The 13,245-nt window shown below is 37.7% G+C and overlaps 1 protein-coding gene across 1 annotated transcript in view; it reads left to right on the top strand.

Annotated features, from left to right (window-relative positions):
- Nucleotides 1-1,977: 1,977 nt before the first annotated feature.
- The window catches only part of Tmtc2 (transmembrane O-mannosyltransferase targeting cadherins 2), a 227,531-nt gene continuing 216,263 nt past the window's right edge, over nt 1,978-13,245 (top strand). Inside the window, exon 1 of the mRNA XM_058571325.1 lies at nt 1,978-2,244. The gene's annotated coding sequence lies outside the window, so the exon portion shown is untranslated. The remainder of the gene's footprint in view (nt 2,245-13,245) is intronic.

Here is a 13,245-nt window from a genome sequence, read left to right as displayed (position 1 = left end):
TGTTTGGATCTTTGTTGTGTTTCCTTGCTTTCTGAAGTTGGGCAGTAAATTATGGAGCTGGGATTTAGGAATATATCCTCTCAAATCCAGGGCTTTTCCAGCCTGAACTTTGCTCAGATTCAGATGAAAGTTCCTTTGATCACACCTGCCTCATAACAGGTGAGGGACCTGGTGAAGGAGCTAGAGGTGATTGTCCTAGAGGAGGCAGTTTGCAAGTTCTCCTTTTATAGCCCCACCGCCTTGGAGCTCACATGCCTCTTTTGTGTTCTGTAGGAGGAGAGAAGTGCTCCCAGTGCCAGCTGTTCACTGGGAACTGTAATGGCATAGGGGATTTTCTGAATTGAGTGGTTAACGTGACATCATCAGCATTTATAGAGCTTACCCATATATGTGAGCACTGCTATTTCCTTCATATTTGTCTTTATACTGACTTTTAAATTTTGACAGCTTCATTCTGAGAAAATATCTATAAAATCTACCATTTATGTGATAGTTAAATTTTCTTTCAAATACCCACTCAAATGAATGCAGCCATTAACCTTTTTACAGTGCATGTCTGTCTACTCATAGGCCCTCCATGTGTTCTAAAGTTTAGATGATAGATGTAACCAGGGAGACCAGTACAGTGCTTTGTAGATACCAAGTGCTCAGCAAATAGTAGGTCCTTTCTTCTTGGAAATTTCTTTGGAAATATGGGGCATGCAAGCTCGAAACTATTAATTCTTAGATCATGTGACAGTGAAATACCATAATGCTCTCTCTGGACGGTAAATCCCATGACAGCTCAGAAGCAGGAAAGGCTGAAGTACTCTAGAAGGCTGGAGGAAGGGAAAGGTGGCATGGGGAGAGCCATTCTGCCTACTCACTCCAGCTCTGTGGGCTCTTGCTATTCTGTGTGGTCCAGAGACCACCACCAGCAGCAGCAGCAGCAACAGCAACATCACCTGGGAATTTGTTACAAATATGAAATCTCTAGCTTCTCTACTGAGTCCAAACCTGCCATTTAATAAGGTGCCCAGGTGCTTTGTGTATATGAGAAGCCCTGCTTTGGGTACTACTGTTGTTCTATTTAGAGTTAAAAAAAAAAATGTATTTAGTTGAGGCTAATCCCGATTCTTTGTGCATTCCCTAAACCAGAATTATCCTGGACTTAATCTTAATGCCTCATGTCAGCCCAGAGCCAGGAATCTCCATTTTCAGACAGTGTGCTATGTGATTTTCAGAAAAATTGTTTGGCAGTTGCCACACTAAGGCTAAAATCACTGATAGAAACCCTGCATTTATTCCTCAAAGGTGTTTGCATTCCAACAAGGAAGAAAGCTTTCCAGGAAAAGAAATGCAGCCCTAATTGTGGTGTTAGTCAGCATTAATGGGAGGATCCAAATTCCCCCAAATATACTTGGAATCCCATCAAAAGCCACATAATAATCAAGTTTCCAAGGAAGGCAATATCTTAGCAATGTCATAGTATTTCTTTTTTCTTTTTTTTTTTTTTCCCTTTTTGCATTTTACATTTGTTTTTTTCTCAACATTTTGTTTTTTAGCCGTGCTATCAAGACTAACCAGGACCTTCTCCCAGAAACTCCATGGACCCACATTTTCTACAATGATTTTTGGGGGACTCTTCTGACCCACAGTGGCAGCCACAAGTCCTACCGGCCACTCTGCACTCTCTCTTTTCGCCTGAATCATGCCATTGGAGGGTTGAATCCCTGGAGCTACCACCTTGTCAATGTCCTGTTGCATGCGGCTGTCACTGGTCTCTTCACAAGCTTCTCCAAGAACCTCCTTGGTGATGGATACTGGACCTTCATGGCTGGCTTGATGTTTGCCTCCCACCCCATTCACACAGAGGCAGTGGCAGGAATCGTGGGACGGGCTGATGTCGGGGCCAGTCTCTTCTTTCTCCTCTCCTTGCTCTGCTACATTAAACACTGTTCTACAAGAGGCTACTCAGCCAGGACTTGGGGCTGGTTCCTTGGGACAGGACTGTGCGCAGGATGCAGCATGTTGTGGAAGGAACAAGGAGTGACTGTTCTGGCGGTTTCAGCAGTTTATGATGTCTTTGTCTTTCACAGGCTGAAAATGAAACAGATCCTACCTGCCATTTACAAAGTAAGTGATTGTTGGCTCTCGGGCATTGGATTACTGAGTAATCTGCTTGCTTGGTTCTTTGCCACCATTTAAAAAGCAAATTTGTTCCTCTTCAAGCAGAATTTAAAATAAGTTCCTTTCTGATCTTCAGTAAGTGGAAGTGTCCTTTTTGACCTTTCCCTACTAAGCAGGGTTTCCCTCACTGCTTGTTTTATTTCTCGGGTTTCTTATTTTCATGATTTCCAAGGTGGTAGAAGAATAATTTTGCCTTGTAATGAATATGTATCTTTATTGGTTTTAATTCACTGTTTATTTCTGCCAAAATCTCTGTAATCCAATAAATCACCTATAATGTCTATTTGTAAAAATAACTTAGCTGATAATTGAGCTTGATGCTGCGGGGTAGAGAGGGGAAATCCTCAGTCATTCCTTAGTATTACTTTTCCTGGTTTGGAAAACAACCCTTCTCTCTAGTGCACTGAGAAGTCAAATTCTTAAACAGCGATTCATATTCACCTTTCTCAAAGTGTATAAAAATAGAAGAGTCAAAACAGAAAGTGGTTATTTATAAGTTTCGCCCTGAGGCCAATTAAGCCCTTCAGATTCTGGGTTTTACATTAGTTCTTCTGTATTTCCTTAGGGGTTTCAAAATGGTGTTGTTTCAAGGTCACAGAAGGGGTTTAGGATCCCTAGGTACTGAGAGATTGAGCTGTTTTTGCTACAGAGTTAGAGGGAAGACTCTGGCAGGACAGGGTGTCTCCAGAAACTGCCTGCCTTCCTACCTCCCTAACTTTCCTGCACTCAGAAAACGTACTTTGGTTGACTTTAAGAGTAAACACTGAATAGGGTCAGGAGTTGGAAACTTCAGCCATGTTTTAGGCAAGCTAGCTCTCACCTTCCTTTTGGACACAAGTGAGGAATGTTTTTTGTTTTCGTTTTTTTTTTTTTTTTTTTGAAGAAGAATAGCTCTGTGTTATCCAGGCTGGTCCTGAACTGGCCACTCAAGTATTCGTACTGCTTCCATCTCCTCTATAGCTGGGACGGCCACTGTGCCCAACCAGCAAGGATTTATGTTTTGTATTCTTGCTTTAAAAAGCTGTTGAGTATTTCTAGTTTTGATTACTTTTTTCCTCCAGTTCCCAACTTTTCCTTAAAATTGAATTGGGAATGGGCTGGGGATGTGGCTCAAGCGGTAGCGCGCTCTCCTGGCATGCGTGCGGCCCGGGTTCCATCCTCAGCACCACATACCAACAAAGATGTTGTGTCCGCCGAGAACTAAAGAATAAATATAGAAAAAAAAAAAAACATTTAAAAAAAAATTGAATTGGGAAGAAAATTTTTTTTTTAAAGCAAGAGAAACAAAAACCAAAACATCTATTTTTAATTGTTGTCTTTTTCACTTGGTAGGCAGTGTAATTCCGGCTGTGCTTTTGCTCTGTGGGAGGCATAACCTTTTCACTTAGAACTCAAGTCTCAAGGGCTTAATGACATTCTTTTGTAATTTCAATTAAACACCAAATCTTTAAAGAAAACTCTGGGTAGAGTTTGATGCTGGAAAACAACATATGGTTTAAAAGCCAAGCTCTTAATTTCATGTTAGTTGTAATTCTTTCAAGGATATTTAAAGAGAGTAATCATTTTTTTCCTTTAAAATGATGTCATCAACAATAACAATCTCTTTAGAGATTCAAATAGAAAAAGTGTAGTGCATGATCCTTGTCCTCATTCTCTTTGAGGATGCATGCTCAGAAGCTTTTAGGACCTCTTGTTGCTAGCCCATGAAACATTGTGGTTTCTTAGGCCCAATTTCCATTTTGCCATCTCATTATTTTTGTTATGTTAATTTAGGACTTGCTTTTAGGACCTTTTGAAGTTCTCTGAGATGTTTTCAATTCTTGAAGCATGTTTTCAAGGGCCGAGTTGTTTACTGTAGCACTCCTTACTGTAAGAAAGTTCTAGGCAATAATTGGGACATACTTAGAAAATTATCTGCCTAAAATTAAAATTCATTTAGGCATTCTTTATTTTATCTAGCAATCTTAACTCCTATCACTGCTACCTGATATAAATGAGAAATACCAGTAGCAGAGAAATCATAAGAGTAGTGAGTGTGAAGTCCCTTGTTTTATGAGAAGGGACTTAATAATGTTGAAGGTTCAGGGTCCTGAGATGTTTCCAAATGGATACTTTCCCAGACTCTGGCAGCTGCTGCCTGCAGGCCAGACAACAGCTGTGGTATAAATGGGGGCAGCATGACCCTTCATCTGATAGTTAATGTCCCATCTTAGCTCTTTGTCATTCTTAGCTTTGGGACCAATGAGCTTAGTAAGAGCATTAGGATAATAGATTTTGTGAATTTAGAAGGAATCATAGAGATCCTTTTTCCATTTACCTTATTTCCAGCTGAGGTGAAGGTCACCCAAGAAAGGTTAGGATACTAGGATCTTTTTACTATATGTACTCTGAGGTGTGGAGATGAATAAATAGATGTATGCCCCACTGACTATGTGGTAGAAAGGAAATTAATGTGGAATAGTATCATAAGGGCTGAGTAACCTTGGGCTGGTTGCATTATCTGCTTCTTCATCTGGAAATGGAGACAGTTATTGTTGTCCTGAAGTTGTTCTGATGATAGGAATTGTGAGGTGTTCAGTGTGAGGTGATCTGGAGTGCTGGGTATACATATTATTGGAGAGAAAGAGGCAGCATTGATGGATATATTGTAAGACTTTACCATAAGAGGACAAAAGATAAACTTCTAGTCGTCTTTAAATATACATTTGTTTGAAGTTGGTGTGGTGGTGCATGCCTGCAAACCCAGCAACTCAGGAGGCGGAGGCAGGAGGACTACAAGTTTGAAGCCAACCTGCACAATTTAGCAAGACACTATATCAAAAAAGTAAAAAGGGCTGAGGATAAAGCTGAGTGATCAATTCCCATATCCTCTCCAAATAAACAAAAACCATAGAATGATTTGACAGAGTATGAAATAAGAACTGCTTAGGAATCCAAGTGAAGCTTACAGATGCTTTCACATACAATCTCATGATTGTGAGGCTTCTGAAGACTGGATAGATTGCATAAGGAAGTTACAGAAATTCCCATATTCTAGATGTAAAATATATGGATTTTATGCCTATGGTGAATGATCAGAGATTCTTTCTGATAGAAGGGGATTAAAAGAATTTAGAGAGTCCTTTTCAACCTGAAAAGAAAAATCATTGTAAATATCTCACCAATCAGTGGTGCATTGCCAAGTGACATAAACTTCCTTGCCCTACGAAAATGGACAGAAGACTCCAGCATACAGATGTTTATGTCAGGCAAATTTAGAGAGCTGGTTAAAAACAGTGGTCCCCTTAAAACAGGGATTTGTTAGGATCAGCAGTGAGGGGGTCTCCATTTTTACTGTTTAATCCTTAATGTTTCTATCAAAGTAAGAATATCTAGCCTCTCTCTTCATAATGTTGGTGGGTCTGGTTCTGTAACTTTTATAATTATATTGTGGTCTGCAAATTCAAGTGTCTACCAGGGCAATGCAGAAACCTTGGCACTACTGTCCTTCTCACACCCCTATTAAGGCAATAAAGAAATGCAGGTTTCTGTGGGACAGAGCTTAAGTTTTTTCTAAAAAGACAGAAATCTAACTTTCTGTGACATTGTTGTAGGGACAGACAAGGCAAGGCACTGAAGATAGCAGGAAACAGTTTTATTTGGTTATAGACAGGTTCAGAGGGCAAAGCTTTTGCTGTAATCAATTAATCTCCTGAACTCTGAGTTCAGGTAGTTTCAGAATTTTATATCCAGCATGTAATGGGCAGGGCTCAGAAGTTCACAGTCTGCAGAAGGTCACATAAAAGTAGTTTTTTCTTTCACTGTTCTGGGCAAGTTAACCCTTTAAGGACAACACCTGAGAAGGGGAGAGCTTCTTCTCCTCTTTCTTTCGCACCCCTGTCAGCTGTTACCATGGAGCCCAATTGGTAACTTCTCTTATCTTAGAAACGTAGACATCTCTGTGAAGCCCCAGCTCAAGACCAGAGACCTTGTTTACACATTTCTACAAACTACTATACTGGATACATGTTTGTGAAAAACTAGTAATGGGGTATCCAGCACCTGGAGTGTGGATTTCTTCTAGGCTAGTGGCCAAGTAAAATAGGGCAACACGAAAAAAGGAAGTTTATCTACATTGAACTCTTTGGTAGAGACTCTTTTGTTGACAGTCCTAAAATCAGCCATGGTGAAGATTTCTGGAGAAACCCAGTTAAGATTTTCTGTTGAGAAAGGGGGTGCCACTACAACATGCTCTATCTTTATATTTTTATTTTTTAGTCTATCTTTAAATACTGGTTACTAATTAAAAACAAACCCTTTGGAGGCCAGGCAAGATCTTTGGTATGGTCGGATTTTGACTCTGACACTTGTTTCAAAAGATGCATGTATTACGTACAAGGCTTTTGCTCTTCTGCAAAGGAGATGTTGAAAGTTATATACTTCTTTGGTGAAGTATGAGAGAAATACTAAGTACCTAACATCCAGTAGATGTGGATATTTTATTCAGTATTTAATGAACACTTAGAGAGTTTACACCCGCCAGCCACTGTTCTCAGTATACTAAAAATGTTAACACATTTAACTTAACAAATGCTTATTGAGAGAAGTAATATGACGTATGAAATAATATGGTTGAATACTGACAGACTATAATTTTGTCAGTAGTTAGATTTGTCAGAAAACATTAAATATAAAACGTTCAGAAAAGTATATGAACAAAAATCAGAGTTTGAAAATATTCTTAGCTGTTAGCCTCAGGTGTCTGTTTCTCGTATTTCTTTTGTTATCTTTGGCCTCTTGTGCAACAGCTGGCACATAGTAGGTACTTAGTAAATTATTTAATTCACACTTAAGCTTTTTAAAGTATGTGGCTATAATGGTAAAGTGAAGTCCTGTACTCTTCCTTTATATAATGAGAATTTCCTTCCTAGGCTAATGAGGTCTGGAAGGTGAGATTGGAAGACACGCGTCAGAAAAATAATTTTTTTTTGACCTCTCACCAAATGATTGTTTTAGCATTCCTTACATTACTTTCACTTACTTAGTCTCATGTGGTCAAAAAACAAGAGGTAGGGGGAGGATCCTTGAAATATACTTAAAATAACCTTGTTAAAAAATACTGGACTTTTTAGTCTGCCTACAATTTTTTTTTTTAAACAAGCCTTCCATTACCCTAGGAGGTATTTGGGTAATAAAATCAATAAAAACAACACTTTTTTTTTATCCAGCACCCGTCATTTCTTGTCTAGTAGCTATTTTCTGGAGTTTTAAAACATCTGTTAACTGTTTTAATGTGGACACATTATGATTTTTTTTTGTTTTTGTTTTTCTTTTTTAGCCTTATAATCACTTATTCAGTTATAGATAGACAATTTTAAAGAGAAAGAAGAAAAAAAAAAAAAGGGAATCAGAAAGTCTTTGTAGCAATTGTGATACTAGCCTGAGATGATTGGGAAACATGGACCCTTTCAGTTGGATCTTTTAAGAACTTCTCTAAAGATGATGACATTTGTTTGACTGTAGTTGCTTCCAAGATGTGCATTATCTTAAAAATAAATTTGGTGGCTCTACTTCACATAAACAAGATAAGTAGACTAAGTTCCTATATGGGAAAATGGGACGCATTGCTTCATTTGAAGAGTGAGTCATCTCTTTCTAGAAATAACTTTTTTTGTTGTTTTAATGCCAAAAAAGATATAGATTATGGAGGGTGCCCAGGGTCTGTGAAGTTTTTTTTATTTTTAGGTGTCACTGAAGCTTGTTTCTGTATTCAAATGTAGTGATCAGATCAAAACTAACAAATGACCAATATTGCCGAACCATTTATGAGGTTTGTCTTGAGAATGATTTTCAAACGTGGGAGTTTGTTATGTTCTAGGATTTTGATTCATTGCCTAGCTGAACACCATAGATGGTATACATGGTGCTTGTGTATGTCTGTTTTGTGTACTGAAGAGCAGGAGAAGGGAGATACATGGTCTCTTTGCCTGTTGACTCTACATGTCCTTTTTATATGCTTTATGGCAAATGATGGGCTCATTTCTGGCTCTGTCCCTTTTTGTTTCTAGACTAGGTTGTGATTTTGCTCAAGTAGTGACCCTCATTTCCATTACACTGAATGAAATATCTATTTGTTGTTTCTAATTTTCTTCAATTAACATCTGTGCCACTCTATTTCAAGTAGTATTTCCACTTTCGTATGACTTTCCTTTCCTTTCCCCTCTCTTACCCTTAACTTTGTAAGAACCTAGACATAGCAAGATCCCTGATTCTGATCTCCGTATTTCCTAGACTTATTGAAACTGTAGGGCTATTTGTCATGCACTTAAAAATGAATTTGGATTTCCTCCCAGTAAACTTGTTGTAGCATTTAATATTCATGACCTGTAGTACTACTATAAAACTTTGAATAGCTGCCAACAGTGCTAACCAGATAGTAACATAAGTAAAGTCGAGGTTCAGAAATATTTTACAATTCAAAAAGTCAAAGATTAATAAGGTGTTTTATTCCTGCAGGTTGGCCCCTTGGCTCAGCTGATTTAAGATGATTCTATATTCTAGTTGCAGTTTAGGTTGAAGTTGAGTAAAATGGGAGGCCGATTACCATTGCAATCTTCTGTGATGCTTGCAGTAGAGACTTAATATTTGATACAGTGATCTATTCACAAATTGTTTTAAAAAGAAAAAGTTATCTTTGTTTTTTTTTCCCTTTTTGTTCCAGGGGTAGAATCCAGGGACACTTTACCACTGAGTTACATCCCCAATTCTTTTTGGTTTTAGTTTGAGACAGGGTCTTGCTAAGTTGTGCAGGCTGGCCTAGAACTTAGCTCCTCTTGCCTCAACCTTCAGAATTGCTGGGATTATGGGTGTGCCCCATTGTGCCTAACAATGAAATTCATCTTTGTATCAGGCACTGTATTGGATGGTGTGGGGTTTCAAAGATGAATGGATAAGGGTCTTCTCTGAAGGACTTTATGGAGTAGTGTAAAGATGTAAAATACAGAAATGATATTCATGCTGGAAAGAAGTGGGGGAGGAGAGAGAGGCATTGGGAGTGCTGGGGAAGTTTAGAGGAAAGGGAAGATGCTTTCAGCTGAGGGGTTGAAGAAACTTTCTGGAGCAGTGGCATGAAAGATAGATGTAAACATTTATGATTGGCGAGAAAAGCAAAGAATGGGAGTTATAGAATAAGCAGAAACTCACAGGGTGTTACGAGGGACCACTAAGAAGTGGTTTTACTTATTTATTTACTTTTGCAATGGTGGGAATTGAACCCTGGTCTTCGTGCTTGCTAAGCACATGCTGTGCCCTGAACCTAATCTGCAGTCCTAGGCAGTGGTTTTAGCAGACAGATATGGTGCGTGAAGTTTACAAAGGAGAATGAGTCAGGGAAAGCAGATGAAGACCTGCTGGGAGTGTGTAATGATAGGAGGGCATTTTAAGGTTTGGTATGGCCTCCAGAATGTTGAGAGACAGTGCATAGTCTTTACATGTATTTGAACTTTGGCTGGACCACAGGAAGAATCTAGAAATGTGCAACCGTGCTCCAACTTGCTTCTTTGAGCAGGAAGAATGTCTCTAACCCTCTTTCCTTTCGGAAGCATGAGGCAAGGGTTCCTTCCATGAAGAAGATGAGAATTAGACTCAGGAATTGAAGTTTATATCGCATTTAGTGAGTATGCCTCATATTGGTGTACATCTCTGTCCTTAACATTAAAAAACATTTATTTTCTCAAGATGAGTATTATTTGACTTTTTATTTAGTAATATTTGATATATTATTATATATTCCTAATGAGAAAAACAGGGAGTCCTTAAGAGCTTTCCCCCATGTCCATTCTTCTAGCCTTGCTGAACAATGTTCAAATATGAGCATGAATGGCCACAAGTACAATATCCCTCTTTGTTTTGTACTTTTTCATACAGGAAGACAGAAAAAAATTTTAAGAGGGTCCTTTTTATATTCAGCATCAGCACTGAATTTCAACCAGTTAACTCAATATATTGTCAGTGAAAATGACACCCAAATTGGACCTTGTGATGAATAAATAATGAGTCTCATTGAAATCGTCTATGCCGTTCTCATAACACCACGTCTGGGGTGCATATTACATCACTCGGCTCAATTTTCCATAACCTGCTGCCTGGCAGGAATCAAATTGACTGAGGGGGGAATCTCGTGATTACTTAAACTCATACTTAAACTCAGCACTGTCAGTTTTGCAGAAAACGACACAGCTTGCACAAATTTGAAATCCATTGTCATTGTCTGGAATGGCTGATTCCTGCCTTAAATTCCTAGAACAATGGAAATACTAATTTAGTGTTGACTTCTCAGATAAAATTTAAGCTATGGAAAGCCTGAATCCTATGAGTATATTACAGATTCCTTAATAGGTAGAAATGAGATGGGGATTGGGATGGATAAAACTATTATATCAAAAGCATCCATAATTACAACACATATGAAATGTGATACAATGGTAAGGCCATTTGTATGTGTTATTTGTATGTTTTATTTTTCTTTAAAATTTCAGGTTTCATAATAATTGATCATAGTATTCCTTTCTTCAGAAAGGATAGTGAGAAATGAAGAGAGAAAAACAGCACCTCGTATTGCCAGTGTCTGTGATGGTTTGTTGGTGAGAAGGTCAATGTGCCCTTGTTCTCTGTGTTTGTCTTTACAAGGCCACAGCGCCCAGATGGCTCTTGTATGCTCTGTTGGTCTGATTATAACTCTTGTATCAAGTGAGATAGCATGAATTCACAATTTAATACATGTTTCTTCAGTAATTTCCGCCTTCATTAGAGAAGTCAGTGTTTCTAAAGGACAATTTTTCTTTCTCTAGATGTTTATCCACTCAATTTTATAAAAAAATAGAGTACAAAGATAGTAATACTTCTCTTTGATAAGAGAGGGGAATCTGCAATTCCTGTGTTTTTATGTATTAGTTGTCATTTTGCTTATAATTAATGTTAGGTTCAAAGAAAACAGGGACATCAAGGGGAAAAAGAAGGACATTAAAAAAAAAATAATAAAAAACCGAGTTAGTTTTTAGTAACTGTAAACATGGGAAATATATCCAGAGTCTTCAGTGAGATATGGCTAAATGTAAACCACATACCAAGGGATGTTAAATGCAGGGATTTTTGATGACCTGAATTTTAATTGTGAATTTCAAAGTAACCAAATTTTGTATACTTAAAAATCAGGAAAAGAATGAATTAAATATTTTAGTTTTGTGAATTTTGAGTTGTTAAATCTGTTAGCAGTACCATCCCAGACTTTCCAGTGCATTCTTAGTTTTTAACATACAGACACCTTACCTCATAAGTGCTCTTCTCCTATAACATAGTTTATATGATAGCATGTTTGTGTTGTGTATTCTGTAGGAAGCATTTGTATGTATACAATCATGTATAATGTAGTCAGATTATACTGATCTTGTGCATGGATGATTTGAAAGTATTTCCATAAGTTTTATGAAATGGAAAAGTTCAAATTTAGAAATTTTTATTTCTTCAAATTTGAAGATTCAGGCAAAAATCTGCAAGTTTATGTGTTCCACTGTGTATAATTGCTTTCTTCTTAAATTCTCTTTAACATAATGTGATAAAAATCAAGCATATTTAATTCTGTAAAAGGAACCACTGTTTCCTTTGAATAACCATTTGGTATCTGGCTAAGCTTTTCACGCAGACATTCTAGACTAGAGCTTGCAGATTTAGACTTTAGAATATGACTTTATCTTCTCACTTCATTAGAAACTCAGTCATTTTGTAGCTATGTGACCTTGGGTAAATTACTAAACTTCTTGGAACATCAGTTCATGATCTGGAAAATCAGGGATATAATATTTATCTTGTGTTGTTAGGTATGAAATAGTCAACGTATGCTCTTCCAGCCAGGTTCCTTTTCAATAGTAGGTATCATTACTATTATGAGCATTTTATTTGCATTTCTGCAGTATTTCAACATTCATGAACATTTTATCTGTCATTTTATGGAACACTCAGTAAGCATGGCTGTGTCTGTTCTTGAACCACATAGGCTAGTTAATGGAATGCATGGTGAAGTGTCAATCAACAAAGAATGGAGTGTTTGCTGTCCTGTTCATCAGTGCTGATAATTGAAAGAAAGTTGAGGAAAATCGTCTTTTTCAAGATAATTTTCCTGAACAGCATGATTTGATAATTATCTTTTGTTCGATTGACTGAAAAGAAGTATATATGTCAGTCTTTTATTTTCCTCTGTTGCTAGGATCTTGCCATCATCTCACACTTTTATAGCTTGATTTTTCCCTTTTGGGCTCAGGAGGGTGCTGTTGCTTATAGATCTGAAAGTGAAGGGGAGCCAGGCCTTCCTGTTCTCCTCCCCCCACCTCCCTATTTCCCTTATATATCCTTTTAGCCAGGTTTATAGTAAGGAAGATTAGTTCAGTAGTTTCAATTGCTTGCAACATTCAAGTCTCATTCTTCTGAGAAGAAGGAAGTACTGTTATCACCTGAAGGTGAATGCTAATCTCTTTCTTTCTCCTATTCTTCCCCAATCTGGCAGGCAATATTGTTGCAACTGATTCCAGAATCTCTATTATAACACACCTTCTTGCAGAAAGGTTGAAGCTAGATTTTTTTTTTTTTTGTCCTCGGCCAGCTGTTTAGTTTATTTCCCCACCTCACAGGGAAGGCATAAAAAGCAGACACTATTGTCTTTAAAGCAATAGAAAACACTGCCAAACTTTCATAAAATGTTTTGGATGCCTTAACATTCAGCTGACATTTATTTTGCCAGAAACTGAAATTTTAGTAACTTTGCCTTTCTGAGATAAATCTATTGGTAAAATTGGTTTGATGGCAGAAAAAAATCCAATATTTAAAATTCTGAGTTAATTGACAGATGATACATGAAATGGGCAGCTGGGTGGATAGTGTGGCCATTTCCTTTAAAGATCCTTTAGAATTCATCATGAATTTTCTTTGAAGACCAAACTTGGGTGGTCATCAGCCACTCCTGGATAAGCTATTTTATACTAGAGCTTGCAGCATAAAACTGGTAGCTACTGAATATTTTGATCTGCTGATGTTTTGTTTGGTTTT

Source organism: Marmota monax, unplaced genomic scaffold (assembly GCF_021218885.2).
Source record: "Marmota monax isolate L192 unplaced genomic scaffold, Marmota_monax_Labrador192_F-V1.1 WCK01_AAM20220418_F8-fsc00036, whole genome shotgun sequence".
Taxonomy (NCBI): domain Eukaryota; kingdom Metazoa; phylum Chordata; class Mammalia; order Rodentia; family Sciuridae; genus Marmota; species Marmota monax.
The sequence above is the reverse complement of the archived record's forward strand: the minus strand, read 5'-3'. Positions and strand labels throughout refer to the sequence as shown.